The sequence below is a fragment of the Leopardus geoffroyi genome, chromosome B3 (genome assembly GCF_018350155.1).
Source record: "Leopardus geoffroyi isolate Oge1 chromosome B3, O.geoffroyi_Oge1_pat1.0, whole genome shotgun sequence".
Classification (NCBI taxonomy): domain Eukaryota; kingdom Metazoa; phylum Chordata; class Mammalia; order Carnivora; family Felidae; genus Leopardus; species Leopardus geoffroyi.
The window spans coordinates 80,967,393-80,993,009 of NC_059337.1; the positions used below are offsets into that span (position 1 = coordinate 80,967,393).

General features: G+C 39.5%; 1 protein-coding gene across 6 annotated transcripts in view; it reads left to right on the forward strand.

The window, feature by feature from the left end:
- Positions 1 to 25,617, forward strand: part of AP4S1 (adaptor related protein complex 4 subunit sigma 1) — a 51,125-nt gene that overhangs the window by 4,926 nt on the left and 20,582 nt on the right. Inside the window, exon 2 of one of the 6 annotated variants that reach the window (XM_045450617.1) lies at positions 10,622 to 10,681. The exons of the other annotated variants lie outside the window; for them this stretch is intronic. The gene's annotated coding sequence lies outside the window, so the exon portion shown is untranslated. The remainder of the gene's footprint in view (positions 1 to 10,621; positions 10,682 to 25,617) is intronic. 6 annotated transcript variants of the gene reach the window in all.

Genomic DNA, 25,617 nt, shown 5'->3' on the forward strand with positions numbered 1-25,617 from the left:
CCTTTCCTGTTAGCTAATCTTAGACACCTCTGTGATTAGACACCTCTGTGATTTGGTCAGACACTGTCTGACCAAAAGGGATTTGTCATATTTGATGTACATATATTGTGTCAGCAGAGGTATGTTAAGGAATTCCAGGTTTTTAAAATAAGTCAGGAGTAATTAACACTCAGATGCCTTCTTTCCAATTATTGTAATACCTGATGTACAAAGAGTTTTGGCCCTGCCTTAGAGAACCATATGGTTCCCTGTAATTACTCACCTGAACATCCAGTTTTATACCTTGCTGACTATGAACCTGACATCCTTCTAACAGGGAGCTCAAACCGGTTCACAAACACTAATCCAGTCATCTTTTTGCATCATGTGGAAAGGTGGCAACAAGTATTATTATCTCCAGTAACACAAGAAAGCTGAGGTATAGAGTTCTGGGTCACCTCCTCAGGCCCTTAGTAGAATAGGAAGTGGGCCCACTCTTCTATCAGTGAGTGTATGTTTTTATTCAGAAACAAATAAAATCTCCCTTCACTATCCTGCCTCCTACTGTCCTATCAATGGCTTGATATCACTGTCTCTGATTCTCAAATCATTTGCACTCTTAAAATCATTTTTAGGTGGTTTTGGGGTGATTTCAGTCACTTGAGGAAATTATGTAGTGTTTACATGTATAAATATAGAGAACAAATGAGTATTAGAGCCCAGAGGAAGATCTTTTAGAAGACCTGACATGTGTTCAAAAACCAAAGGAGCAGGGGTGCCTGGGTGGCTCAGTCAGTTAAGCATCCGGCTTCAGCTCAGGTCATGATCTCGAAGTTCATGGGTTCAAGCCCTGCATCAGGCTCTGTGCTTACAGCTCAGAGCCTGGAGCCTGCTTCAGATTCTGTGTCTCTGTCTCTCTTTGCCCCTACCCTGCTCATGCTCTATCTCTCTCTCTCTCAAAAATAAAAAAAATATTAAAAAAAAAAAAAAGGAGCAAACTATAACGTAGATGGAAAGGAAAAAGAGGAGATAGCTTTGCCCTGTGCAGTGGTTGCACCTGCAAAATAAGATCACTACAAGAGTTGCCTGTGGCTAAGAAAATTGTAGAACTACATACAGGGCACTGGAACTATTCAAACAATATGTTGTGTGGGAAAGAAAAGGAAAAAGACCTTCAAAGATTATCGAAAAATAGGTACCAAAACCTTTAGGAAACTCAGCGGGCTATATAAAATTCTAGTCCAAGTTCATTCCTGAGTTGTCTTCTGGGTAACATGAGTCAGAAAGCAGTAGGCTGTGATAATATTATATAATAGCTAACTCACAGAGATGTCAGAATTGAAGAAAAAAAATTGCCTGGAGCAAAGTCCCTCCTGGACATTGGCTAAAAGTGAACAACCAGGTCTACAACCATAAGAAACAAATGAATGGAAAATGTGACTGAATGGGAAATTGCCAAAACTTTCCTAGGTAGTAATTTAACAATCTTGGAAGTGTGGTTTGTCTCCTGTTAGAGCAACAGTGGAGGATAGTCAAAAGAATAATACCAGATACAGACACTTTGCCTGAGAAATCTATGCTAGAGAGTATTCTCTTTGGAGAATGTTTTGAATTTGGCAAAAAATCACAAAAACTTGTTTTTTATAACATTTTTTTAAGTTTATTTATTTACTTTAAGAGAGAAAGACAGAGCACGGGGGGAGGGGCAGAGAGAGGGAGAGAGAGAGAATCCCAAGCAGGCTCTGCACTGTCAGTGTGGAGTCAGGTGTGGGGCTTGCATTCACAAACTGTGGGATCATGACCTGAGCCGAAATCTAGAGTCAGATACTTAACCGACTGAGCCACCCAGGCACCCCTATAACAAAATATTTTTTTAAAATTTTTTTTTAACTTTTATTTATTTTTTTGGGACAGAGAGAGACAGAGCATGAACGGGGGGAGGGGCAGAGAGAGAGGGAGACACAGAATCGGAAACAGGCTCCAGGCTCTGAGCCATCAGCCCAGAGCCTGACGCGGGGCTCGAACTCACGGACCGCGAGATCGTGACCTGGCTGAAGTCGGACGCTTAACCGACTGCGCCACCCAGGCGCCCCACAAAATATTTTTAAATGATGGTTTTGTCTTTCTATTAATAGACTCACCTAAAGCACATGATGATTACCCCACAAAAAAAGATTGAAGAATTCTTCAGAGCATTTTTAAATAAATCCTATTCTCCTTTGCTCCTTTTGCTTTATAGGTTTTAATATAGTAATTAGATATTCTAAATCATGTGGTGCATAGACTTTTTCTATTTAACTTTTTAGTTTGAAAAAAGTTTTTTTAATTTTTTTATGTTTATTTTAGAGAGAGAGAGAGACAGAGTGTGAACAGGCAAGGCACAGAGTGAGAGAGAGGGAGACACAGAATCCAAAGCAGGCTCCAGGCTCTGAGCTGTCAGCACAGAGCCTGACGCGGGGCTCGAACCCACAAACTGTGAGATCATGACCCGAGCTACAGTCGGATACTTAACCGACTGAGCCACCCAGGCGCCCCTATTTTGAAAAATTTCAATCATGGGATGCCTATCTAACTCAGTCAGGAGAACATGCAACTCGATCTCCGGGTTGTAAGTTCGAGCTCCACAGTGGGTATAGAGATTACTTAAAAATAAAATCTTAAAAAAAAAAAAAAAAAAAAATTCAATCATGTAAAAATAGAAAAAAGGTCTTATGACTACACTTTCAACAATTATCAAGGTTTTGCTGTTCTTAGTTCATCTAGTCCACCTTTTTTCTGAGGAATTTTTTTTTTACTCTTACAAAAATGTATTTAATAAAACAGTTTAATATAAAAATGTATGCAGCCCCCAAAAAATATATGCAGCCATTTCCATATCATAGTAAAACTGGCTCATTGGAGAGGAGACGTGTGAAAGCAATTGATTTCTGTAGTGAATAAGCCTTTGTTTAAACTCATTCTAAGGCTTCTAACACGATGATACTATTTCCTCATATTACCACCTTTCCAGTATTGTTCTGTTGCCCACTAACTGCCATCTCGATGCATTCATTTATCACAAGTTTCATAAAGCTGTCAAATTCCTCAATATTCCTTGGAAACATGTGCCCCTTTTTAATTTCAATTACAGCTTCTTGGCCCTAAATTTTTCAACTTGGGAAGGTAAGCTTTGCTCGTGATATTACTTGACAAGATCAAAGATGCATTGAAACAGAATTCATGGCCTCCCCCATGCTCCCATGGCAAGCCCATTAATATTTTAAAATAAATCCAAGACATCATATTATTTCATTGGTATATACTTCTCTAAGTATCTTTAACAGATTAGGACCTTTTTTTTTTTAATATACCACAATATCAATGTCATACCTACAAAGTTAATGGTAATTGCTTTATGTAGTCTAATCCTTAGTTCGTATTCAATTTCTGCCAATTGTGTCAAAAAAAAATTTTTTTTAAAGAGTTCATGACTTCACGGATTGCCTGGGCAGCTCAGTCAGTTGAGTGACCGACTCTTGATGTTGGCTTAGGTCATGATCCCAGGGTTGTGGGATCGAACCTGGCATCCAGCTTAAGATTTGTGGGGCTTGCTTACTTAAGATTCTCTCTCTTTTTGCCCCTCTCCCCTGCTCATGCTTGCTCTCTCCTCTGTCTCTCTCTCTCTCTAAAAAAAAAAAAGACTTGGTGACTTCAAATCAGGATCCTAACAAAATCCACATATTTCATTTAGTTGATTTATCTTTAGCTCTTTGTTGATTTTGCCTTCCCCTCACCCCAATATTGTCATGCCATTTTGTTGAAGAGACCAGGTTATTTCTCCTATAGAATTTTCCACTTTTGGCTGATTGCATTTTTATGGTATTATTTAGCATATTCCTTTCTCCTCCATATGTTCTGTAAACTAGATCTAGATCTAGAGGCTACGTTTGATTCAGGTTTTATTTATTTTTTTGGCAAAACACTTCTCCACTGGGGATGCAGTGTACTTTCTATTGCATCACACCAGGCAGCACGTAATGTCTAGTTGTCTTAATTTTTGTAATGCACTAATCTTGATCAGCTTGATCTAGCTTTGTCAGCCCTAGCTAGCTAGCTAATTTTCTTTTAACAGATATATTATGTTCCACCCTCAGTAGTTCCTCCTCAGCGTGGGATCTGTCCTACAAAAGAGCTTGTGCTAGGTGTTGCCTGACCTTTAGTGTCCTGGATGGGACCTTTCCTTGTACTCATTGGCAAAAGAGACCCTGCCAGGACTCCTCCCAGTTCTCACAGTGGTTCTTAGATTCACTCCTGGGTCTCTCATTTCTTTTTTTTTTTTTTTGGGGGGGGGGCGGGGGGAAACCTCTCACTTCAAATGGGGGAGCGGGGTCCCTTCCTTTGGATGAAGACTTGGCAATTTTTGGATTCTTTTTCTCTTTTGACCCTTACAAGACCACAGTTTCAAACCTCCACTCTAGCCAGCACAGTTGGGGTCACCCAGTTTTTGTTGCTAAGTGTAGTTTGACTCTACCCATTAGAGTTCTAGAGTTCCAGGGGTTGTTTTTCACCCGATTTTTGGTAAAGATGTTGCCTATAGACTTGTGGGTTTTTTCCCCCATCTTTGCTACTATCACCATTTTTTTTCTGAGTGCATCCTGGGAGCTCCCAAAACTACTCTGCTGCTATCACCACTCCCTTGCCTGTCTACACTCTTGGCATTTTAAAGTTTAAATTGCCTGCTACTTAACCTAAAGTTAATACAGCCTGCTACTGAAATAGTTTCATTGGACCACTACTGAAGTATTTGAGACATTTTTGCTCTTCAAGGATTGTGAGATATTTAAGCGAGTATAAATTCAAGTATGAATATCCTTGCGGCAACAGTTGGGCCAGCTCTTGTCTGACAACTTTAATATCCTGTGTACATTTTCAGTGGGAACTATAACATGTTGCTATCCCTTATTGTGCAATTCAGAAAAGCAAAAGGTGCTCCTGGGCAAAGGGCCCACCTGAAAAGCCCTGCATTCACTCTGATATTTGATCTGAACGAGAATGATACTAAATTCAGATACGTGTCTGCAAACTTGCCTTGGACAGCATTTGCTGGGTATGTTTTATTTATTGGAAGTAGAAAGGGAGATTAGCTGAACTCACTAAGAGGGCAAATCAGATGTAGGAATTTTGGAAGTTTAGGTCTAATTACAAATGTTAAGTACGCTGTTGTAAATGTAGTAATATGAGTTTTACTGTCCTAAATTTGCACATTATCTGCCTGAATCATTTTAGGCTCCATGTTGAGCTCAACTAAAAGCAAATAATCTGTTAGAATTGCACCTTTTGTGTTTTGCTCCAGGATCAGAATCAAACTGCCAAAATATGCACGTTAGCCAGTTAAAGGTTTTGTACAGAGAGTACAACCGGCTCGAGTGAGATTTACACTAGTGAATGAAGAGTGAAATTGTGCATCCCTGGTCATATTACTGCCATCACTGCATTACTGGTGTCTTGAGGCAAACCTGGAGGTAAAGAGCAGTGGATAGGAGCACAGACTCTGGAGTCAGACTAACCAGCCTTGAGTCCTTTCTCCACTGTTTTACTGGGTGACCTTTGGCAAGTGACTAAGTTTGCACATCTATAAAGTAGAAATAAAAACAGTCTGTAACTCATAGAGCTACTATGAGGATTAACTGAATGTAGGTAAAATATTCAAAACAGCACCTGGCTGTTTAGTAAGTACTGTGTTAAGTGTTTTCTACTATTATTATCTCCCCTCATGAGTTAGTTTGTTGGGTCATGTTCACACATCATATTCCAAAGAGTGAATACTGCCTTTCAGGATACAGCTGAGAAGGTCTCTCACAACCACCATCAAATATTGGGAGCATTAATTACTCATTTGTGGTGGCTGTGTCACTAATGAAAAAGATAGATCCTGTTGGGTAAGTAAACTGATCCCCAAACTGAAGCTTAATGCAGTAATTTTTGTGTTTCATTGCTTCTTCTGTTCAGAGTGATGATCTGCAGAAAGAATTTGTTATTGGAGCCATAATTTTCCACATGATATCTTCAGGCCCTGAAATTATTGATAGAGATTCTGATATGCTTGATTTTAACTCAGGACATACTTTATGTAATTAAGAAGCTCTTGAAGTAAGAGCTTTAACACATTAGCTACAGTTTCACAGTACGATTTTCTTGTATATTTTTTAGAAAAAATTCACAGAGTAACTAATTATTCCTTAAGTAATGTGAACATTAGATTAAAAAAATTTTACAGTGTTGAAACACATTATTTGGAGATAAATTATGGAGTGATTGTTTTATATAAGCATTTTCCATAATTCCAGTATAGTATTTAAATTCAATGTGTAGGGGCACCTAGGTGGCTCAGTCGGTTAAGCGTCCGACTTCAGCTCAGGTCATGATCTCGCGGTCTGTGAGTTCAAGCCCCACATCAGGCTCTGTGCTGACAGCTCAGAGCCTGGAGCCTGTTTCGGATTCTGTGTCTCCCTCTCTCTGACCCTCCCCCATTCATGCTCTGTCTCTCTGTGTCTCAAAAATAAATAAATGTTAAAAAAAAATTAAAAAAAAATAATAAAATAAATTCAATGTTTAGTCAACTTCTCAGAGATACATTTTGTGTAAAGTGAGATTCCTTTGTATCCCAGTGATGTTTTGTTTTTTCTTTATTTGACACAAAACGATAGGAACCATCAGCAAATCAAATTTTAATTCCAAATTGCTTTAGTTTGATTTGAATTTAAAATCTGTAACATTGCACTTGACCCTTTAAGAGCACTTCATAGGCCTGTCATTCAAATCCTAATGCGATGCTGTTATATGACTATGCTTCAGAAGGACAAATGTATAAGAAAAGTTTGTCTTTGTATAGCTTTCACAGTTTTCATTGGCAATCAGATGCCCAGCAAGAATTAACAAGACCTACCTAACTTAAGAAATACAGAAGTTATGGGGCACCTGGGTGGCTCAGTTGGTTGAGTGGCTTACTTCAGTTCAGGTCATGATCTCACGGTTCGTGAGTTAGAGCCCCGCTTCAGGCTCTGTGCTGACAGCTCAGAGCCTGGAGCCTACTTTGGATTCTGGGTCTCCCTCTCTCTCTCTCTGCCCATCCCCGATTGCTTGCTGTCTCTCTCTCTCTCTCAAAAAATAAACATTAAAAAAATTTTTAGGGGCGCCTGGGTGGCGCAGTCGGTTAAGCGTCCGGCTTCAGCCAGGTCACGATCTCGCGGTCCGTGAGTTCGAGCCCCGCGTCAGGCTCTGGGCTGATGGCTCAGAGCCTGGAGCCTGTTTCCGATTCTGTGTCTCCCTCTCTCTCTGCCCCTCCCCCGTTCATGCTCTGTCTCTCTCTGTCCCAAAAATGAATAAACGTTGAAAAAAAATTTTTTTTTTAAATAAAAGAAAGAAGTACAGAAGTTAGGGGCACCTGGCTGGCTCAGTCAGTAGAGCATGCAACTCTTGATGTCAAGGTTGTGAGTTTGAGCCCCATGTTGGGTGTAGAGATTACTTAAATGAGAGAAAGAAAAGAAAAGAAAGAAGTTAAATTTATCAGAATCCAGAATATCTGGTTTGAAATATTTCCAGTTTGAGGGGGAAACTTGATAACCATTTTATAGGAATGGGAAGTAATATGTAGTAAACTCAGTTATCTTCTTGAGTTTCTCCTTACAACACATTATAATATCAGAATAGCAAGTCCTGGGAGGATCCCAGCCATGAGACCTCTAGATCTCTGCTCTGCACTAACTCTTCTCTAAAACTAAGATACTGGATGTCTTTGTTAGTCCAAAAATCCGATAAAGATTTTTAGTCATTAAGCACAAGCATTTAATTTGTGTGGCTAATTTTAACCAAAACAATTTATCTTCTTCTTATTTTTTTAACATTTATTTATTTTTGAGAGAGTGTGCGCACACACACAAGTTGAGGAGGGATGGAGAGAGATGGAGATCAAGGATCCAAAGAGGGCTGGGCAATGAAGGCACAGGGCCTGATATGGGGCTGGAATTCACGTACCAGGGGATCATGCCCTGAGCCCAAGTCAGCGCTTGGCATTTAACCGACTGAGCCACATAGGCACCCCCCAAACAATTTAGAATAAGATTACCCACACAATGGTATTTCTTCACTCTTTTTAACCCATGCCCATGTTTTGTCAAAATAAAATGTATTCCCTGTTTTAATGTTATTTTAAATTTCAAAATAAATTACCCTCCACATAAAACTAAATAGAAGAAAGATAATTTTAGAAGAAAAAACTTAGATTTCAAAAGATAAATACTGTTATCTCTATTGCATGTAGTAATGGGAAGGTTGAGTCCCATTATTTGAGCCACTATTATGAGTCTCATTATTTGCCCCAAAGCGGCTTTTCTATCCAAAGAAGAGTGGAAGGTAAGATAACAACAACAACAACAACAGGCTCATGTGAACTGCAGCCATTATCAATTTGTATCTTTAAACTGTACAATACCTCCCACCACCACCAGACCTGGTAGTCAATACCTCTCTGGCAGATGACTGATGGGGAGTCTATTCTCAATCCCTCCATCCCCCACTACACACACACACACACACACACACACACACATGACTAATGAGTAAAAATAAAACAAGTACTTTCAAACAGACAATGTAATGGTCTATTTATAGTACATAAATCCTCATCCTCAGTTTTTGAAATATGACTTTTCTCCCCCTGCCTGAATCATGTTGCTGTAAAGACCTTACAGTTCACCCTCTTATTTAGGATAGGAAATCTGATACTTGAACATCTCCAAAAATACAATATCTACCCTTTTCAGTAAAACTGCTAGCTTATCTCTGATTGATTTATTTATGTATGTTTTAAAGTTACAAATAACCACACTTACTTAAACTTGTATCTTGGACCGAATTTGATGAGATTTCTAAAAAAAAATTTCATTATTGAAGTATAATTGACAATGTTACATTAGTTTCAGGTGTATACTATAGTGATTCTACAATTCTGTATATGACTTAGCGCTAGGGCTCACTGTGATAAGTGTACTTGGTGAGACTTTTTGATCAATTTACCAAAATGCCTTTAGAACAAGATTTTAGGGTCTAATGAAGCTTTAGAAATTTTTCAGATATATTCCTAGAAAAATGACAGACCAGAGTATTGAGGTTTATTCCCAAAGTACTTTTCTACAGAAATAGGAGCTTTGGGATTTCCACAAATCCTGAATTTGACTAAAATTTAACATTTTATTTATTTATTTTTTACAATTTTATTTATTTATATCTTAAAGATATTTATTTATTGGGGCGTCTGGGTGGCTCAGTCAGTTAAGCATCCAACTTCGGCTCAGATCATGATCTCCCAGCTCATGAGTTCAAGCCCCACATCGGGCTCTGTGCTGACAGCTCAGAGCCTGGAGCCTGCTTCAGATGCTGTCTCCCTCTCTCTCTGCCCCTTCCCTACTTGTGCTCTGTCTCTTTCTCAAATATAAACAAACATTAAAAATATATATTTATGTATTGTGAAAGAGAGAGAGCAAGAGCGAATGGGGTAGGGGCAGAGAGAGACAGACAAAATCCAAGGCAGGCTCCGTGCTTTCAGCATGACAGCTGATGTGGGGCTCCATCTCACAAACTGTGAGATCACGACCTGAGTCGAAATCAACAGTCAGACGCTTAATCGACTGAGCCACCAGGCGCCCCTAAGACTTTATTTTTAAGTAATCTGTATATCCAACGTGAGGGCTCGAACTTTACAACCTCAAGGTCAAGAGTTGCATATTATACTGACTGAGCCAGACAGGTGCCCCAAAATTTAACATTTTAAAGTGTTTTAACTATTTTAAAACCAAGTTTTATTTTTTTTTTAGTGTCTATTTATTTATTTTAAGAGAGAGAAAGAGCACAATTGGGGTACAGGGGAGGGGGTGGGGCATCGGTGGAGAGAGAGGTAGAGAGAGAGAGAGAGAGAGAGACAGACAGACAGACAGACAGAATGAATAGTCCATGCAGGCGTCTATTCCCAAGAACTGTGAGATCTTGACCTGAGCCAAAATCAGGAGTCGGACACTTAACCAACTGAACCACCCAGGCGCCCCTAAAACAAAGTTTTAAAAGCAGCACACGTGTAAATGTGTTAAATGCCAAATTACTCAAATGTGGTTGAGGTATTTCTTGAGTGACCAAGGGATTTAACACAAAGGAAGAGTCTCCAGTGAAGCTACGGTAAATGTATTCTGGATCATAAAAAAGAGAGAGATTGGAGGAGAGGAATGGATGGAGAGAAAGGAAGAGTGGTTGACAGGTTTCCTGAAGTCAAATTTCAGTAGTCTTAGAACTGCAGCAGCAAGAATCTATTGGGAAGAATATCTAACCTACACTAGGGAGGAGGATGAGGAAGTTTTCAAAAAGGGAGGCTCTAAGTGCTGTACATTTCCTTCATGTCATTTCATCCTCACAGTAACTCTGTGAGGCAGCTGTTATTATTCTTAGATGACAGATGGGAAAACTGAATCATTGAAGAATTCCAGTTAAATATGAAGCAAAGAAACTAACTGTTTTAGTGTATAAAGAAAGAATATACAACATATTACAGACTCTGAGGGAGGTGATCCAAATTAGGTGAAAATCTGCTACTGACCAGTATTTCCTCTCATTTAAGGATGGAGACATTCCAAAACAGCTAGATAACTTTGAGGCCTGTGGGAATCGATATGATGTGGCAAGTAGAATCTAGTAGTTTGTATTTCCATGTTGGCCGATGTTTAGTCCATACTGATTAGATGCTGTCAACATGTCCACTTTGAAAAACAGTACATGTTTTAAAGAAATAACACATTTAGAAATGTCACAATAAATGAAACAATAGCCTAATTAGTTTGAGCTAACATTTATTTTCCAGTTGGATAATTTCAAAAATTATATAACGCAGCTCAGCGTTCCTAAACAAACTTTTTGTGTGTGACAGAAAGCAACAGATCTCTTAAAACTTGGGAAATAAGGCAAAGTAAAGATAGAGAATAAAAATTGCCCCTAATCCTACCATCCAGATTTAAGCAAAATGCATTTTTAGTATAATTACTTCCTTCTCTGGTTATTGCTGCACAGTAGCTCTGAACTTTATGTAATGTACATGTACAATGATTTTTAGTAAGTTTACAAAGTTGTGCAAATATTTTCACACAAATAAATACAATATTAGAAGATTTTCATCATCCGTAAAAGAAACCCCATCCCCATTTTCCCCTAAACCTCTTCTTGCCCTAATTGACTACTACTGTGCTTTCTATCTGTATAAATTTGCCTTTGCTGGACATTTCAGATTAATGGAATCATATAGTAGATAGTATTTTGTCTCTGGCTTCTTTCACTTAATGTTTTCAAGGTCCATCCATTTAGTAGCATGTCAAAGAAGTATTCTGTTGCCTTTAATGCTGGGTCATTTTCCATTGTATGTAGATATACCATATTTTGTTTATCCATTCATTAGCTGGTGGACATTTGGGTTATTTCCACTTTTTGGCTATTACGAATAATGCTTCTGTGAACATTCACGTGCAAGTTTTCTGCGGGTGTAGTTTCATTTCTCTTTGGCTTATACTTAAAAGTAGAATGGCTAGATGATATGGTAGATTTGTGTTGGAGTTTTTTAAAACTGCCAAATTGTTTTCCAAAGTGGCAGTAACATTTACTTTCCCATCAGCACTGCTTTGGGGTTCCAGTGCCTCTACATCCTGGCCAGCCCTCGTTATTTTCTCTCTTTTTTATTATAGCCACTCAAGTTAGGTGTGAAATGGTATCTTGTTGTGGTTTTAATTTGAATTTTCCTAAGGGTTAATGATGTTGAACATTCTTTCATGTACTTATTAGCAATTCGCATGTCCTCTTTGTTCACATGTACTTTCAAATTGTCCATTTTTTCAGTTGTGTTGCTTGTCTTGCTAGTAAGGAGTCTTTCATGTAAATACAAGTCCTTTATTAGATATATGATTTGCAAATAATTTCGCCCAGTCTGTGACTTTGCATTTTCTTAATGGTGTCTTTTGAAGTACAAATTTTCTAGTATAATAAAATCCAGCTTATTACGGGCTGGGTGGCTCAGTCGGTTAAGTTGGACACTTAACCGACTGATTCATGATCTGATTTTGGCTCAGATCATGATCTCTTCCTTCGTAAGATTGAGCCCCACATTGATTCTCTCTCCCTCTCTCCCTCTGTCTCAAAACAAATAAACTTAAAAAAAGTTTATCAATTTTTTTCTATTTACAGATTGTTCTTTTGGTCTCAAATCTGTTTCTTCTAAAAGTTTATAGTTATGGGGCGCCTGGGTGGCTCAGTTGGTTGAGCATCTGACTTCAGCTCAGGTCATGATCTCGCAGTCTGTGTGTTCAAGCCCCACATCAGACTCTGTGCTGATAGTTCAGAGCCTGGAGCCTGCTTCGGATTCTGTGTCTCCCTTTCTCCCTGCCCGTCCCCTGCTCACGCCCTGTCTCTCTCTCTTTCAGAAATAAATAAACATAAAAAAAAATTTAAACAACTTAAAAGTTTTATAGTTTTACTTATATTTAGGTCTGACCTATTTTGAGTTGGTTTTGTGTCATGGTGAAATGTGAAGGACTAAATGCATTGTTGTAATTTCTTGAGGTTAAATGAAATATTCTAGTCAACTACTAGTAAATTCTTTTTTTTTTAATGTTTATTTATTTTGAGAGAGAGAGGAAGTGGGGGAGGAGGAGAAGGGGAGAGAGAGAGAGAGAGAGAGAGAGAGAGAGAGAGAGAGAATCCCAAGCAGGCTCTGCACTATCAGCACAGAGCCAAACACAGAGCTCCATCTCATGAACTGTAATATCATGACCTGAGCCAAAATCAAGAGTTGAATACCACCCAGGTGCCCTAGTCAGCTACTAGTGAATTCTTGACAAAAGAATGGTTGTCTGCTTCCTGGAAATGTCATTATATTCCAAAATATGTACAGCTTTGAGAGAGACCAGCTGAAGCCATGAGGGATGAGACCAGCTAGCCAAAGCACCTGATGAAACTGAGGACATTTGGGGTGACATGTCAAGACAGCTTGCCCCCTCAGAGTGCATGGGTGGCTCAGTCAGTTAAGTGTCTGACTCGTAGTTTCAGCTCAGGTCATGATCTCGTGGTTTCGTGAGTTCAAGCCCCACATCTTGCTCTGTGCTGGCAACACGGAGCCTTTTTGGGATTTTCTCTCTCTCTCTCTCTCTCTCTGACCCTCCCCTGCTCACACTGTCCCTCTCTCGAAATAAACTTAATTAAAAAAAAAATAAAAGCTTGCCCCCTCAATCCAGCATTCTATGGTTTAAGAGCTATGACCGAATTAAAGAAATTATCATCACACCTGTGTTTCTGTTTACTCTGTTCCTTGCTGTCTTGTACCTGGTAAGCACTCAGTTCTTGTTATTTAGTCTGACTTGATGTTGAGAAAGGTGAACTTCATGACCTTGTAGGTGTGCACTTTAATGAGTCTTCTATGCTTTGCCACTCCATGTATGGTTCCTGCTCCAGACCTACTAAATCAGATTCTATATTTTAACAAGCTCCCCCAAGGGATTTGTGTGCTCATTAAATTTGATAAGCATTGGTCTATAGCAGAGCAGACTATAGCCGGCAGACCACATCCAGTTGCTGACTTTTATAAATAAAGTTTTCTTGGAACACGCTACACCCATGGCTTTACATATTATTTATATCATGTGGGCTGCTTTCATTCTGCAGTAGCAGAGTAACTAGTTGAGAGAGAGACCATATGGCCCTCAGAGCCTAAAATACTACCTGGCCCTTTGCAGGAAAAGCTTTTCTGAACCCTGAACTAGGGGAAAAGAAGGAAAGCTCCCAAATGGTGATGTGTGGCAGAAGAATTACTGGGAGTCAGAGGTTATCCAGGTCAGAACAGAGTTTGACCAAAGAGCAGACTAAGCCATTATATAGAACATATACCTTGACACACACACACACACACACACACACACACACACACACACACTCACATCATCTATTAAAATTAGTATGCCTCTTAGGTAAAAGAAAATAGGAAAGCCTGAAATGTAATTATTGAGAATGTTAATAAAAATAAACCTCATACCTAAATATCCTTAATATACTGATAAAAATTTAGATATTTAAGCAATAAGCAAATGTAACTAATATAGCCAATATGACATAGACTTATACACACAGACACACCAACAAACAAACCCTCTTCACTCTAATACATGACCCCAAGATCAAGAGTCGCATTCTCTTCTGACTGACCCAACCAGGCACCCCTCTCTCCTTAAAAAAGAAATTTTTTTATTTAAAAAAAATCTTAATGTTTATTTTATTTTTGAGAGAGAGAGAGAGAGAGACAGAGCACGAGTGGAGGAGGGGCAGAGGTGGGGGGAGACAGAATCTGAAGCAGGCTCCAGGCTCCGAGCTGTCAGCATAGAGCCTGACACGGGGCCCGAACTCACCAACCGTGAGATCATGACCTGAGTTGAAGTTGGATGCTCAACTGACTGAGGCATCCAGGCGCCCCCCCCCCCATATTTTTTTGAAATTTTATTTTAGAGAGAGAGCACATGGAAACGAGGGGCAAAGGGAAAGAAAGAGAGAGAGAGAGAGAGAGAGAGAGAGAGAGAGAGAGAGAGAATCTCAAGCAGGCTCCATGCTTAGTGCAGAGCCAATGGAGGGCTCAATCCCACAACCCTGGGATCATTAACTGAGTTGAAATCAAGACTTGACAGCTTAACTGACTGAGCCACTCAGACACCCCTCTTATTTTTTTTTAATGTTTATTTATTTTTGAGAGGAGAGAGAGAGAGAGAGTGCAAGTGGGGAAGGGGCAGAGAGAGAGGGAGACACAGAATCTAAAGCAGGCGCCAGGCTCCCCAGCTGTCAGCATAGAGCCTGATGTGGGGCTCAGGCCCACAAACCATGAGATCATGAACTGAGCTCAAGTCAGATGCTTACCTGAGTAAGCCACCCAGGCACCCCACCCGTCTCCTTTTTAAAGAGTAAGCTTTTTATTTGGAATCATTTTAGATTTATGAAAGAGTTGCAAAGATAGAGAATTTCTAAATACCAGACCCATTTCCTCTAATGTTGTCATTTCATCTTTGGTATATTTATCACATCTAAAAAACCAACATGGGTAGCATTATTATTAACTTTCTAAGTTTGTTTGTTTGTTTATTTATTTATTTGTAATCTCTACGCCCAACGTGGGGCTCAAATTTACAACCCCAAGATGAAGAGTTGCATCCTTTTCTGAATGAGTCAGTCAGGTGCCCCTCACCAATTTTTTATTAATGTCCTTGTTCTCTTCCAAGATACCACACTGCGTGTGGTCACCATTATCTCCTTAATCTGCTGTGATCTGTAACGGTTTCTCACATTTCCCTTGTTTTTCCTGATCTTGACAGTTTTGGGAAATACAGGTCAGATATTTTTTAGAATGTCCTTTAATTTGGTTTTGTCTAATGTATTTTCACATGATTAGAATGGGGTTATGGGTTTGGGGAAGAACACCACAGAGATGAAATACTTTTCTCATCACCTCATATCAGGGGGACATGACGCCACTGATGATGTTAGCCTTCATCACTTGGTTGAGGTGGTGTGTGCCAGGTTTCTTTACTGTGAGGTTCTCGTTTTCCACTTCCATATGCTGTCCTTTGGAAGTGAGTCACTAAGTCCAGGTCACCTTCCAATGGGTGGGAGAAATTAAGCTCCCTGGAGGACTTCCTGGAGGAGAGAGTATCAACATACATACAGGTATCTCCTTCTATTAGTAAGATTTTGCTTTTAGGAAAGATCTACATTAGTACCTGTTGTCATTAACTGAAAGAAATCCAAAGAGCATTTCATGTTTATGACAAAATAGTGTCGAGCATCCGTGTTGCAGTGAGCAGTCACAGAGGCAGCACACCTCAAGCAGCAAGAGTGGCCCCACCAAGTTCCTTCCTTGGCAGCTACATTCCGCATGCCAGCATCAAGCCACCAGAGCTTCGGACTGTGTCTCTGAGGATCCGTGCTTTCTCTCGATTTAGTTTTTACATCCTTTAGGCATCAGAAAAACCTAAAAGAGGTTACTTTTTTGTGTCTGGGAATGCTCAAAATTTTTCCCATATACATTAATGGTAATTGCTTCTTTGCTTTACCACCGTTTCGGCTTAGTAAAGGTTTCCCAGGAACATTCTACTTTCGGATAGCTGGGGGAAACCTCTATGTGGGATTCTTCTGTCCTGTTTATTTATTTATTCAATCGTGTATTTATCAGTATGTACTCAAGTGTACTTATTTTATACTTTGGGTAATAATCCGATACTGTTATTTGTTATCCAGATTGTTCCAGCTTTGTCTTCCAGATTGTCTGGTCTATCTCTTTTTTAACAGGATTTATTGAGATATAATTCACATACTATACAAGTCACCCATTTATTTTTTATTTTTTTATTATTTTTTTTAAATGTTTATTTATTTTTGAGACAGAGAGAGACAGAGCATGAACAGGGGAGGGGCAGAGAGAGAGGGAGACACAGAATCTGAAATGGGCTCCAGGCTCTGAGCTGTCAGCACAGAGCCCGATGCGGGGCTCGAACTCACAGACCGTGAGATCATGACCTGAGCCGAAGTCGGACGCTTAACCGAATGAGCCACCCAGGCGCCCCTACAAGTCACCCATTTAAAGTATACAATTCAGGGGCACCTGGGTGGCCCAGGCAATTGAGCATCCGACTCTCGACTTCGGCTCAGGTCATGATCTCCCAGTTCCTTAGTTCGAGCCCTATGTTGGGCTCCCCGCTGACTGTGCAGAGCCTGTGTGGGATTCTCTCTTTCTCCCTGTCTCTCTCTACCCCTCCCACACACTCATGCCCTCTCTCTTTCTCTCTCTCAAATAAATAAAGTGTGCAATTCAATGGCTTTTATATACTCACACTTGTGCAACCATCACACCTCCCATCCAAACTCCCATCCCTGGCAACCCTTCATCTACTTACTATCTCTAGAGATTTTCCCATTCTGGACATTTCATATAAATGGAATCATGCAATATATTTTCCTTGTGATTGGCTTCTTTCAGTTAGCAGAATGTTTCCAGGGTTCATCTGTTTAATCTTTTTCTTTTCTTTTTTTTGTTTCATTTCTTATTTTTATATGATTTCTGTCTAGTCTCTATAATCTTTTTTTTCTTTTTTCTCTTTTGAGGGAGAGAGAGCATGAGCAGGGGAGGGGCAGAAAGAGAGAGAAGAATACCAAGCAAGCTCCACATTGTCAGTGCAGAACCCAAACTCGCAAACCGTGAGATCATGACCTGAGGTGAAATCAAGAGTTGGATGCTTAACCAACTGAGCCACCCAGGCACCCCATCTATCCAGTCTCTATAATCTTTAGTCAGATCTTGCTTTTACATAATAGTAAGCTATGTGGGTATAGAATTTGGTGTTCTGATTTGTGACTTAACATTATTTTATCTACATTTTCCCATTTTTCTGCAAAGTCTGCGTATTTATTTTAGTGGTTAAAATACATCAAGTTGGTGTCCATTTAACACTTGGTTCTCTGTAGTATCTGAGCTTGTTTCATTTTTCACTATTATAAATAATGTTGCTATTTTTTCATGCGTATGGATTTTAAATTATACCTTAGGATAGATTCTCAAGACTGAAATGCTTCAGTTAAAAGGTAGAATAATTTTCATGATTTTTTTTTTTTTTTTTGGTTAAATTGTATCAGGTTACACTGTAGAAAATTTGTAACGATTTAAGGGACCACTAACAATGTATACAGACACCTGTTTCCTTATAATCTTAGCATGTCTTTCCAGTGTAATACACAATGAGAGGAAATGAAAGAAGTCAGTGTGTTAAATGTTTTACAAGAATTACATTATTTACCCCATTTAATCTTCCACCGCCTCTCTGTAAGCTGCCTTTTACTCCCAGTTGACAGAGCAAGGGCTGGGTGCCAAAGGCTTCAGGGGTTACAGCCAGAGGGCAAATACCAAAGGTCAAGTCCTGGAAGATTGCAGAACTCCAAGCCAGGTCATTAAGAACTAAGGCCAGAGAAAGAATGGGAGCCAAGGCACCAGATCCGAGAGGACAAAGACCCAGGAAAGCCTGAGCTAGAATGATTCAACAGGAGGTGCTCCTGATGAATTCCAAAACATATCTCTTTAGTGCCTTTTTGTAGGATCCAGCCAGGGCTTTGTGAGTGGACCTGGTTCATTTAAAGCTACCAGAAGAGAATAAACACTTGGCTAACCTCTTGATATACTTTGTTTACACTTAGGTTTAAAAAATACAGTTGCCATACTTGCATGCATATTTACATGTAAATGTATAGAAACTTCAGAAAGATATACACTAAAGGTAAAAACATTGGTTTTCTTTGAGAAAACTGACAGGCTTTGGGGCAGGAATTAGGGTACCAGGGTAATTTATATGTCTGCTTTGTTTTGAATACTTATATGATTATTATTTCATTCATTCAGTAAACATTTATTGGATATTCTCTATATACTAGGCACTGTGCAAAATCTGAAATAAGATATGGACCCTACCCACAAGTTCATGTTCTAGTATAGTGTTTTTCAAACTTTTGGGCCACAGGTCTCTAGTGGCTTCTGAAATTAAAAATCAGTGGGTCATACTGAATTATAACCCAAAGTATAAAATAAAATATCCATGAGTTTCTGTTGATACAAACAAGTGATTTAATAAATAAATAAATAAATAAATAAATAAATAAATAGGTACAATAGACAGAACTCCTGTGCAGTAGAATTCCAAATAATTTACATAGGTACTTCTCCCTCAAAGAGATGGAACATAACTTTCCACCCCTTAAATTTAGGCTACATATAATGACTTCCCTCGAAAAAGTACAGTATACAAAGGGGGGAATAAACTTACAGTAGAGAAACCTGACAAAAACTATCTCAGCCAGGTGACCAAGATCAATATCAACAGTGATAGATTATGTTGATAGTATGTGCCTTTCACGTGTTGTGATGAAAATATCACTTTACCTCTATGGTCTTCCTCCCCAAAACCCATAACCAGTCTAATCATGAGTAAAACATCAAACAAACCCAATAGAAGGACATTCTATAAAATACCTGACCAGTATTTTTTAAAACTCTCAAGGTCATTGGGGCGCCCGGGTGGTTCAGTTAGTTGAGTCCGACTTCGGCTCAGGTCATGATCTCAAGGTTCATGAAATCAAGCCCCGCATTGGGCTCTGTGCTGACAGTTCAGAGCCTGGAGCCTGCTTCAGATTCTGTGTCTCCTTCGCTCTGCCCCACCCCTGCTCATTCTCTCTCTCTCTCTCTCTCAAAAATAAATAAAAATTAAAAAATAAAAAAAAAATAAAAAACTGTCAAGGTCATCAAAAACCTGAAAAACTGTCAGCACCAAGAGAACTCTAAGGAGACATGAAGATTAAATATAATGTGGTATCCTAGATAGGGTCCTGGAGCAGAAAAAGGGCATTTGGTAAAAAAATAAGGAAATGTGAATAAAGTATAGACTTCAGTTAATAATCATGTACTGTATTGCTATTCATTAATTGTAACATAAGATGTTAATAATAAGGGAAACGGGGTATGGGTATATGGGAACTCTGTACTGTCTGCAATTTTTTCTATAAACCTAAAACTGCTCTAAATATATGAATTTAAAAAAATCAGTGTCCCACAACTAGCATTTTTCCTCAACATTTCATTGCAACAGTTTTCAAATATACTACAAAGTTGAAAGAATTGCACAGTGAATTTGTGTTTGTTCACCACCAAGATTCTACCATTAACATTTTACTATATTACTTTATCATGTATCTAACCATCTTTTATTTCTCTATCCATCCATTAATTTATCTTAGTTTTTTGGTGCATTTCAAAGTAAACTATAGATATCAATATACTTCTCCCAAATACATGAATATCATTAACTAAAGTACTAGTTTATTTTTATGTAAAATTTATATAAAATACATGAATTTTTTAAAATGTTTTTTTAATTTTTGAGAGAGTGAGAGACAGAGCACAAGAGAGGAAGGGGCAGAGAGAGGGAGACACAGAATCCAAAGCAGGCTCCAGGTTCTGAGATATCAGCACAGAGCCCCAGGCAGGGCTCGAACCCATGAACTGTGAGATCATGACCTGAGCTGAAGTCAGGGGCTTAACCAACTGAGCAACTTAGGCACCACTAAATTCATGAATCTTTAATGTACATTTGGTAAGTTTTGAAAAATCCATATATCTTGTGTAACCCAAATACCTCACAACTACATTTTTTATAAAATGTCATAGAGGGGCGCCTGGGTGGCTCAGTCGGTTAAGCATCCGACTTCAGCTCAGGTCACGATCTCGCGGCCCGTGGGTTCCAGCCCCGCGTCGGGCTCTGGGCTGATAGCTCAGAGCCTGGAGCCTGCTTCTGATTCTGTGTCTCCCTCTCTCTCTGCCCCTCTGCTCTGTCTCTCTCTGTCCCAAAAATAAATAAACGTTGAAAAAAAAAATTTTTTTAAATGTCATAGAAATCACTAGAGTACAATACATATACTACGGGTAGGTGTTGTTTGGTAAACTTCGTATATATTTGAATCAGATATATATGTACCTGTATGCTGGGTCACAATGTAAAATACATCTCTTACTGTCACAATGAAAAAGTGAAATCACTGGTCTTGTAGGGCAGCTCAGCATGTAATGAAATAATGATTATACAGGATGAAAAGTTTTATAAGATACAGTAATGAGTTCAAGGAGAAAATAGCCAGCTCTTTATGGTTAGAAAGAGAGGACTGGGGGACACCTGGGTGGCTCAGTCGGTTAAACATCTGACTCTTGATTTTGGCTCAGTCGTGATCTCACATGTTTGTGGGTTTGAGCCCTGTGTCAGGCTCCCCACCAAGAGTGGGGAGCTTGCTTGGGATTCTCTCTCTCTCTCTGTCTCTTTCTCTCTCCCTCTGTCTCTCTCTCTCCCTCTCTCCCTCTCTCCCCCTCCCTCCCCTGTGCTCGCTAGTGCATGCACACACACTCTCTCAAAATAAATGAATATACTTGAAAAAAAAAAAGAAAGAGGGGATTGGGATAAGCAGGAAAGGCTTCACTGAAGAAAAAAGGTGATATATTATCATAATAACATTTGCTAACACCTATATAGCACCTAACTGGCAAACACTGTTTTAAGAACATCACATATACTGGGGCGCCTGGGTGGCTCAGTGGGTTAAGTGTCCAACTCTTGATTTTGGTTCAGGTCATGATCCCAGGGTAGTGGGCTCCATGCTGGGCACGGAGCCTGCTTGGGATTCTCTCTCTTCCTCTGCCCCTCCTCCATTCACTCTCCCCCTCCCTCTCTCTCTCAAAATAAAAAAAAAACAAAAAAAAATGTAAAAATAAAATAAAATGTTAATGTTTAAAATATATATACATACATATATATATATATATATATATATATATATATATATATATATGCACACACTAACTCCTCTAATCCTCACAACCCCGAAAGTACTATTGTTATTCCAATTGTACCATGGACTGAGTACTAAAAGATTAGTAACTTGCCCAGGATCACAAAACTAACTGTGAAGCCCCAATGCATACATTTTTACTATTATGCTGTATGAGGACTTTATGTTTTCCTGGTGGAAATTTGCTTCTTAACTTGGAGGATTTTATTTCAATCACTTTTATGGGGGCAAGATTGTTTTTGTCTAATATTACGTGTGTGTGTGTGTGTGTGTGTGTGTGTGTGTGTGTGTGTACTAGAATAATCTGGAGCTAGAAAGGATATTAGCCATCATCAAATACCACTTTCATTTCTAGAAACTTCATACTCTACCATTTTCATGCATTGTCATAGTTTGGTATTTCCCAAATTGTGCAGCAGCATTAGAGAAATTGACTTGATTGTTCCCAGAGCTACCTAAAGTCGATGCTTATTTAGTTTAAATGAACACTAATGACACTAATACACTGAGCAAGGCATAGAGGCAATTGGATAAAGAGAGCATTATATTCTAAGTCAGGAGACCCGAATTCAGGACTTCACTCTACATCTCAGATTATCAGTTTTCCCATCTGCAAAATGAAGGGAGTGCACATTGGGGAAGACAATGCAATGAGGTGCATATGTTGCCACACCCTGCTTCCTAACCCACAACTGACATTACTAATCATTCAAGGCATCTTTGAACCTGAACAGTTCCAGAATCCTTCCCAACATGGTGCTCAAAGCAGCTAATACAGTTAGTCACAGTTGGCACCCAAGTTGAAATCTATTTGTCATCTTTGGATAGGACAGTTTGTAAAGACTCTTCCAGTTCTAACTCCCAGACTACACCATCAGAAATATGACAGTGATGCCCAATTTAGTATGTATTTCAATCTTTCCAGTCTGTCTTTTCTGTAGGTATTAAGTTTCCATCATATGGGGTCTTGGGACATTGATCTGCTCATATTCTACTACGACTCTACCAGCCTCCCTCATCTTGGCCTTTAGGCATCCTAGCACCCTTTGCATAATGCTTTCCCCAATGAAATTTCCCTTCTTCATTCGTCCTTGATTCACACAGGCTCTTGGGCGTGGAATCCCCTAACTTCTGGCAATCAAACATCTTCCCCAGCTTTGTGTGTTGCCGAATGCAGAGTTTTATAAACACAGGAAGTTCATACCTGCTCCCTGGCCACTCCCAGCACTTGTCTAAGCATATTCTTTCCTTACTGCCCTACCTGAGTTTCATAATTATTTGACTTCCCTCCTCCCTGATGATGAGTAACCAGGATAGTTGCTTAAAGCATTCATCTTCTGTTCTCAAACATGTACTTGTCTCTGAGTCTCCACATTGTATATTTCGGCATTGTGTATTTTATAATAGAGTTTACGGTTTTGCTTGGCCACTATTACCACTGTGTAATCCTACAGTTATAAATTGTGTAATTGTTTATGAGCATGCAGGAAAAAAAAAAGATGATGTATTCGAGTCTTTAGATGCCTTCAGCTACTATTTTCAAGACTTGCATCCTAATGACTGTCAATTCAACACGCCCTTGTTTGCCATCCTTGCTCTTGAAGTCAGTGGGAAGGAATGCTGTGCTTGTTAAGGTAGAAACCAATTTGATCTGTTGGTGTATCATCTCAATGTGATCATTTTACATCTCATTTTACCACTTAATGCAACCAAGACATTTAGAGGCAAAGGTTTGGCCATGAGTACCTTTGTGACAATATTTTATTTTCTTGTACCTGGCAGCTGGAATCCAGAGTCTAGGACTGTAATTTCTAACTTTTGTGAAGATTGTTTTAAATTTTTTTAATGTTTCTTTATTTTTGAGATAGAGAGACAGAGCGTGAGCCAGGAAGGGGCAGAGAGAGAGGGAGACACAGAATCCAAAGCAGGCTCCAGGCCCTGAGCTGTCAGCACAGAGCCCGATGCAGGGTTTGAACCCACAAACTGTGAGATCATGACCTGAGCCGAAGTTGGATGCTTAACCGGCAGAGCCACCCAGATGCCCTGAAGATTGTTTTAAACTTTGCTAACTTTGCTAAAAGGGACTAAAAGAATGGGTGATAACTTAATTTACTAGTTGCTGGCCATAATTTACTGGCAGTAATTTGTGAGAAGAAAAGCAGCCCTTAATACCAAATGACTAAACAGAGTATGTTGCAATCCCACCTACAGTAGTCAGCCTATCTTCCTGGAAAAGGGAGTGAATGACCACAGCCCTTCCCCCCCACTGGCACAGCTGCCATGTCCCCAGCTGGGTCTAGATAACATCCTGTTCTGCACCCTGAATGAACACAGTAGCCCAGGCTTTGCCAGACTGGGCCTGGCTCTTTCTAGCTCTTAATGTTTGGAATTGTTGTGAGATAACCACCTGTCTGATAGGGTTCAGGAAATGAGATGAACTGGGAGGGCAAAAAATAACACAAAACTTAGTCTAAGAATTATCCCATAATCTGTTGCAACTTTCTCTGTAGAATTATTCCAAATTTTACAAGTTCATTTAAGAACTATTATTAACCTTGGTCTTTTGCACTGAATTTTCAAGGATATTCCAAAATGTGAATATGATACTGGCAGGTGAGTCAGTGAGGTAGTTCTGATACTCATAATGAAAGAAGCACTGGCCAGTTGGCTGAGCGTCCGACTTTGGCTCAGGTCATGATCTCACAGTTTGTGGGTTCAAACCCAGCGTCAGGCTCTGTGCTGACAGCTTAGAGCCTGGAGCCTGCCTTGGATTCTCTGTCTCCCTCTTTCTCTGCTCCTCCCCTGCTTGCGCTCTGGTCTCTCTCTTGAAAATAAATAAACATTAAAACAAGAAAGAAGGAGAGAGAGGGAGGGAGGGAAAAAAGAAGAGAAAGGAGCAATAGTCATTGTCAATATTGTGCTCTTTTGCACTGATCATTTCAAAATACAGAATAAGTATAGGAAGAACAAGCACGAGATTCAATACACCTGAGTTAGAAATAAAACTGCAAGCATGAACCCTTGAGTGATAAGGACAAATTAGCAGGTGTCAGGGATCTGTGCATGAGCTTGACCTCTGAGCTGCACCTCATTTCTGACCCAAAGTAATATAGAGACTATGGGTGTTTAACATCCCTAAACTTCAATTTCCTTGGCCTTAGAATGGGGATAACACAAGTACCTGACTCAGATACTTGTGAGACTAAAGAAAATATGTAAATTGCTTGATGTAGGACCTTACATAGGACTTGTTAGAGGGCCTTATGGGGGGACTTTGGCAAAGAGTGGAGATTACTACTATGGCTTCCAACACTGAGGAAAGAAAAGTTCACTCTAGATCTTGTCTCCACTGTCCATAAAATAAAGTTCACATTCCTTAGTGTGACTTCTAAAGCCAACTTTATTTTATGTGAGCAGCTCAATTTCCTGCAACTATTATGCTTGCCCCCTGAACTACATCTGCAGTGAACTTTACAAAGCTACCCCTGTTTTCTCTGCCTCACAGTCCCTCATTCTTCAAGATCTTGCTTAAATGCCCCTTCCCTGGGAAGCCATTTCCAACTCTCCCATGATGTTCCCTATCCCTCCCTTCTGTGTACCATAGAAGTATACCTGTCCCCATCACAACTCATCTCCTTGTACTGCTATTACTTGTTTACCTACCTGGGACCTTTGCTAGGGGTAAAGATCAGAAAATCAGAAATCACTACTTCTTAATTTTCCATCAGACAGAACTTTATAGTTCTAGTACAAATACCCTCCACTCTGCCTTTCATGTGCTGAATTTTTGCTCAAGCAATGAGAAATTGCTTATATTCTTCATATCATTTTGAATATTAGCAGAAGCTGAAGAAAAATAGCCTGGCTGTGTCCTTATAACCTCAACACCGTCGGTAGGATGAAGAAAATCAGACCACAAGTTAGACCTATGTCAACTCTTAACTTGTCCTCTCAGGATGGCTCCAAGTCTGAATCTCCCAAGGAACACATTTCCAGGCAGTACTGGATTACAGAAAGTAGGGGACGGCATTCACTCAGGTCTTATATCAGTGCCATACTCGGCAGTGAGCAGTTCTATCCATTTTGGGAAATCTCCATAATTTTCAACTTCTGAACTTTTTAGGACCTTTCTGCATTTTTACGTGTGTATGACTTGAGTGGTGTGATCAA